Genomic DNA, 5,616 nt, shown 5'->3' on the forward strand with positions numbered 1-5,616 from the left:
TCTATGGCCCATGTCTCTCGAGCTCTGCATTCTGACATAGATTTCAAGGATCCAGCAGGTAATTATGGGGATCTAAGGATGGTCAAACATCAAAAATCAATTAATTATTACAAAACCACATAATCATTTCCATAGATTCAGAAAAAATAACTCGATAAAATTCAGCTCTCTTTCATGGAAAAAAATCCTCGAGAGTTGAACTGACAGTCTTAGCCTTTGCAATATGAAAAGAAAAAAAGAAGAGAAGAGAAAGTTATCAGGATTTAAGTAATAAGTGCTCACTTTGACAGCACATAGACTAAAATCGGAACAAGACAGAGAAGATGAGCATGGCCCCTGAGCAAGGATGACGCACAAATTCACAAAGTATTACCTATTTTTTAAAAAAGATTTAAGTAAGAGATAAAATTGCTCTCCAATGAAAATGTAATATGTTTTTCATAGAAAATCCAATGTAATCTATAAACCATTAGTACTAATGAGCAACCTCATATATTCAATTCATTTATTTGACAAATACATATTCGGTGTGAGTGTGGCTATTCTTGGCATAGCAGACACAGCAGTGAGTAATACAGAAAGTCCTGCCCTTGAGGAGCTCATCTTTTAATTTAAAAATATTTACAATATGTCTCATGATGCCACACGTTCTAGAGAACAATAAAGCACAAGAGATTGATTGATGTATTCTTTTAAAAGTATGTGGTGATGAAGGAAGTCCTCAGTATTAAGATGACAACTGAGTAGAGCCCTGAAGGAAGTAAGAGATCTAGTGCCTAGCTGGGGGAGATCACTGCAGCCTGGGGGGGCACTGAGCACAAATGTTCTAAGTGAGAGCATGCTGGGCATGCTGGTAAGTGCAAGGAAGTGAGTGAAGCTGCATGAGCCAATGGGAGTGTGAGCCGCGTAAGGTTGGGGAAGTAACATAGGGCCAGATGACAGAAGGCCTGTAGCTCCTGGAAAGACTTGGCTTTTACCCTGAATGACATGGGGCTCCTGGAGGGTTTGAGGTAGAGTGTTGTCTTACAGGATCACCCTGTCTTCTCTGCTGAAACAGAGGGCAGTGAGTGCAGAAGCAAGGACATCAGTTAGGGGGTGACTTCAATAATCCGGGAGAGAAATGTCTGTGGCTTGGACCAGAAGTAATGCTGGAGGTGTGAGATATGAATAACTCCTGACTATTCTAAAGGAAGAGCTAACTGGCTTTGTAATAGACTCAGTGTGGTACCTGAGTTTTTAACGTATAACCTGGAAGAATAGAATTTCCATTAACTAAGACCCTGAAGACTGCAGAAAGGAGTAGGTTTGGAGGAGGTGGGGAATCAGGAACTTGATTTTGCACATATTCATTTTGAGATATTTAAGTGGTCAGCTTGGGCCAGGCGTATGCTGTGCTGACAAACACAAATCTTAATGGTATAAATCACAAGTTTGTTTCTCACTGGGGCTATGCCCATTGTGGATTGGACAGTTCTCCGGGACAACTGCTTTTTATGCAACGACTTAGTGACATGGCTCTGCCGTTTCTACTCACAGTCTTCACACTCAATCCTGAAGGGAATGGTGGGATCGGAAAAGTGGGCAGCGTCCTTATACCGCCTCAGCTTGTGGATGTGCAGTCGATGCAGGGGTCTGCTACCCAGAATTCCCTGTGAGGTCTGAAGCATTCATTATCCCTACTGCTGGAGAGTTGGGTACCAATGGATTACCCTACGTGCCTCCCCATGGATTCTCTCCTATAAAGAGAGCCATCCAGCGCAGGGAAATGTCCTCTCCCTAAAGTGGCCCACTTCTGGTGACAGTTGACATGGGGAAACACAGGCAGCTCTTGACTCAATTTGGAACAACTCTGATGGTCCATCCCAGCTCCAGAAGCCCTCATAGGATCACCTAAGGTTCTGTTTTAATTGCATTGCAGTGAACTTTTCTCAGTTCTCCTCCCCTCTTTCCCCTTACAGGTGACCTGAAGGTCTGGTCCCAATAACCTCCTGCACCAAATCTCTGTGACGCAGCTTCCCAGGAAAACCTAGCGCATGTAACATATTTCTTATTTTCTCAATGAGTAGTCACATTCTCCCACCTCAATGAAAGTGTTACGAGGTAGCTACACTTGTGGTGAGCATAGCATAATGTACAAGCCTGTCAAAATACTATAGTGTATACCTGAAACTGATGTGACATTGTGTGTCAACTATACTCAAAGATTCTTTTAGAAAAGCGTTTCGAGAAATACAGCATGTGTGCCTGGAAGAGAGATATCATTGGCGAGCACTCACAATATCCATCATATATTCCTTTATTTTTTAAAGATTTTATTTACTTATTTGACAGAGAGAGACACAGCGAGAGAGGGAACACAAGCAGGGGGAGTGGGAGAGGGAGAAGCAGGCTTCCCACGGAGCAGGGAGCCCGATGCGGGGCTCGATCCCAGGACCGTGGGATCATGACCTGAGCCGAAGGCAGACGCTTAACGACTGAGCCACCCAGGTGCCCCTATCATAAATTCCTTGTAGACATCTAAGAAGAGGTAGTAAGTGAACAAGTGGATATACAGAAGGTAGGCTTTGGGGCTTATGACCAGACTGGAGATAGTAATCTTGGGTGATATTTAAAGACTAATATCAGATAAGATCCCCTAATAATTAGGGCAGATAGAGAAGAGCAGAGGTGTGAGGACTGAGCTCTGGGCACATGAACATTTAGAAATCTAGGAGATGAGGAAGAACCAGGAGAGGAGACAGAGAAGTTGGAGATGTGCCCGTGCTATGCCTTAGTTATTCCTTAGAAATTCTCACACTGTACACAAAGGAAGTATGTTCACAAATGGACACTGAACCATTTCTTTTTTTTCTATGGAATAATGGAAACAACCCAAATATCCATCAACACAAGAAAGGACAAATAATTTTAGCAAAATCATAAAATAGTATAGAATATAGCAGTTAGAATGGATGGAATCGAGTTGCATGCATTAATATGAATAAATCTCAAAAACTTAATGTTGAGCAAAAACAGCAGATTTCATTATCATACATATAATATGATACCATTTATATGAAGTTTATGTTTTTAAAGATTTATTTATTTGACAGACAGAGAGAGAGCACAAGCAGGGGAGTGGGAGAGGGAGCAGGGAGTCCAATGCAGGGCACGATCCCAGGACCCTGGGATCATGACCTGAGCTGAAGGCAGACGCTTCACCGACTGAGGTGCCCCTGAAGCTTTAAACCATTCCAAACAATACCACGTATTGCTAATGGATACCCACCTGTCTAGTAACAGTATGTCATGCACGTGGGCAGCTGTGAATTCTGCAGTGGGGGACAGAATGGGAGGAAGTTTGCACACTGACATGTATGTTATCCTCTGCGATTACTATGAGTGCCTGAAATGTTGTATATAAAACGATACCTTCCCATCTTGCTGTTATAAAGCACATAAAATAATACAATCAGGTTTTTAAAGTGTCTTTTGTAACAACCGGATGTAGAGTTGTCGTCCATAGCTGGGAACTTTGATTTATTTGGTTATTGCTAAAGTATCACCACGATAATAGCAGGAGAGCTAATGACAATGATTATAATAGTACGCCACTGTTTTAGCCTACATTGTGACCAGAACCGTGCTACGCCTTTCTTAGGCATTCTTCTACTCAATGCTCACCATGAGCCTAGGATAGAGACGATTATCACCCCTATGTTGCAGATGAGGAAACTGATGCCCAGAGAAAATGAAGACACCGTGTCTCACAGCTAAGAAGTGGCAGAACCAGAATCCGGCCCATCTTAGTTTGACTCCAAATTAACGATGCTCGCATGCAGTGTTCCGCTGTCTTCTCTGCCCACTGTGAGGCTCAGAGCACATGTTCAGTTACTGCCTATAAATAGAAGTGAGCCAGAACTGGCAGGCTTGGAGAGGCCAGTAAGAACAGTGCTTATCTCGTGCCCGTCTTGCTTCTCTCCAGTCCCAAGTGTTGAGCCACAGAGTGGCAATATGGACGTCACGCAGTCTTCTTTCCCAAGTCCCCAGGGTGATGAATCCATTCCTGTTCTGCCCTTCCCATGCTGCCTATTTCTTGGTAACAGAGGGTGTCACAATGCTCAGGCTTCCTCTTCTGGGGAAGCGAATTTAATTCAATTGAACTGAATTTAAAATCACAGATGGGAATGACCTCCGGGAAATTCATTTCAATCCCCTCAATTTACAGACTCAAAGGAAGAGGCCAAAGAAGTTAGGAGGCTTCCTCGCGACGAGCAGCTGCCTCCATGACAGGAGCCCAGGGGTTCTGGACTCCATGGGCTCTGTAGAATCATCTGGTGAATTTTAAACAGTTCTGCTACCCTGGCCGCAGAGCCAGACCCTCCGAGTCAGTTGGTCTGCGGTGGGACTTGGCATTGGTGGCTGCTTCGTCTCTCCAGGTATTTCTGATGTGAAGCCATGGCTGGTAAGCCCTGTGTTGATGCTTCCTTACCCTGGCCCGCTCTCACACGTTCTTTGATCTCGCTGGCCAGGAAGCTGTGACCGGGTTCGTGCTTCTCATTTTGCCAATAGCAAAGGGACAGTAAATGTAGTAGTGTTTGCTTTTCAAAACCTTTCTGAGGTCCACAGAAGATTCTGTCCTATACTTTTCATCCACATACAGGTCTTCCATTATGACAGTTTCTTCTTTAGTGCATTTTGTTAAGAAGCAGAGAAAGTGATAAGGCACTATTTTTAGCAGCTACAAATGGACGGTATTTGAAAATTATGGCGGTTCAGAATTTTAAGGTTTGTATTTAGTTCTATTTCAGAAATATACACAAGTCTAACTCCAGTTACTATAATGTCTGTTTTATTGAAAGTGGGGTCATCAAACTTTTTCTGTAAAGGATAGAGTAAATATTTTACTGATGCCTGTGTTGCAACCACTCAACTCTCCCTTTGTAGCACGAATAACTTCCACAGATGAGACATAAAGCAGAGGGCGTGGTTATGTTCCAATAAAAGTTTATTTAGAAAAACAAGGGTGGGCTGAGTTGGCTCACCACCAACCTCTAAAGTATCAGATTGAAAGAGATAATGTCTGGTGATGGTCCAACTCTTACGAAAGCCAAAATATAATTAAAAAGCATTTCTTAGATCATGGAGGGTTCTGAAATTAAGAAAAAAATTCTCCAATGTTGTTTTGATATTGTACTCACATATCCAAAGTTTTGTAAGACCCCAATAAGAAGAAACACAGTGTTTTTTCCAGTACCTTTTAAGTACCTTTGCATCTTTTGAGCACATCCTACCTTTAGTACAATTTATAAATGTTTCTCTTTTTCATCTTCATGAAGGGTTAAAAAAAAAATAGCAGAAGTAGGCTGCTAAACACCAGAGCAGTCAAATAGTTACTTGGAAAATGGAAAGGCACTGAACACCAGTCATTTCAAGATTTCAATTTTATGATTGCTTCATTACAGAACATACATGCATAAAACTTTCAATAGACCTGCATCATCTGAACCATAGCTTTCGGTTTCAGCCCCAACCACTGCCACTTATGAAAGCCTGGCCTTGCTTGAATTAGGTCTTCGAACAAACCTAGGAAAGTAGTTGCTAGAACAAAGAGAATTCGTGGTGTGTTCTGAGCAT

General features: G+C 42.5%; 1 non-coding gene across 1 annotated transcript; it reads left to right on the forward strand.

The window, feature by feature from the left end:
• Window positions 1-274: 274 nt before the first annotated feature.
• LOC113938763 lies at window positions 275-381 on the forward strand. The gene has a single exon (XR_003524971.1). It is a non-coding gene; the product is annotated as a U6 spliceosomal RNA (small nuclear RNA).
• The last annotated feature ends 5,235 nt before the right edge of the window (window positions 382-5,616 follow it).

The sequence above is a fragment of the Zalophus californianus genome, chromosome 8 (genome assembly GCF_009762305.2).
Source record: "Zalophus californianus isolate mZalCal1 chromosome 8, mZalCal1.pri.v2, whole genome shotgun sequence".
NCBI lineage: Eukaryota > Metazoa > Chordata > Mammalia > Carnivora > Otariidae > Zalophus > Zalophus californianus.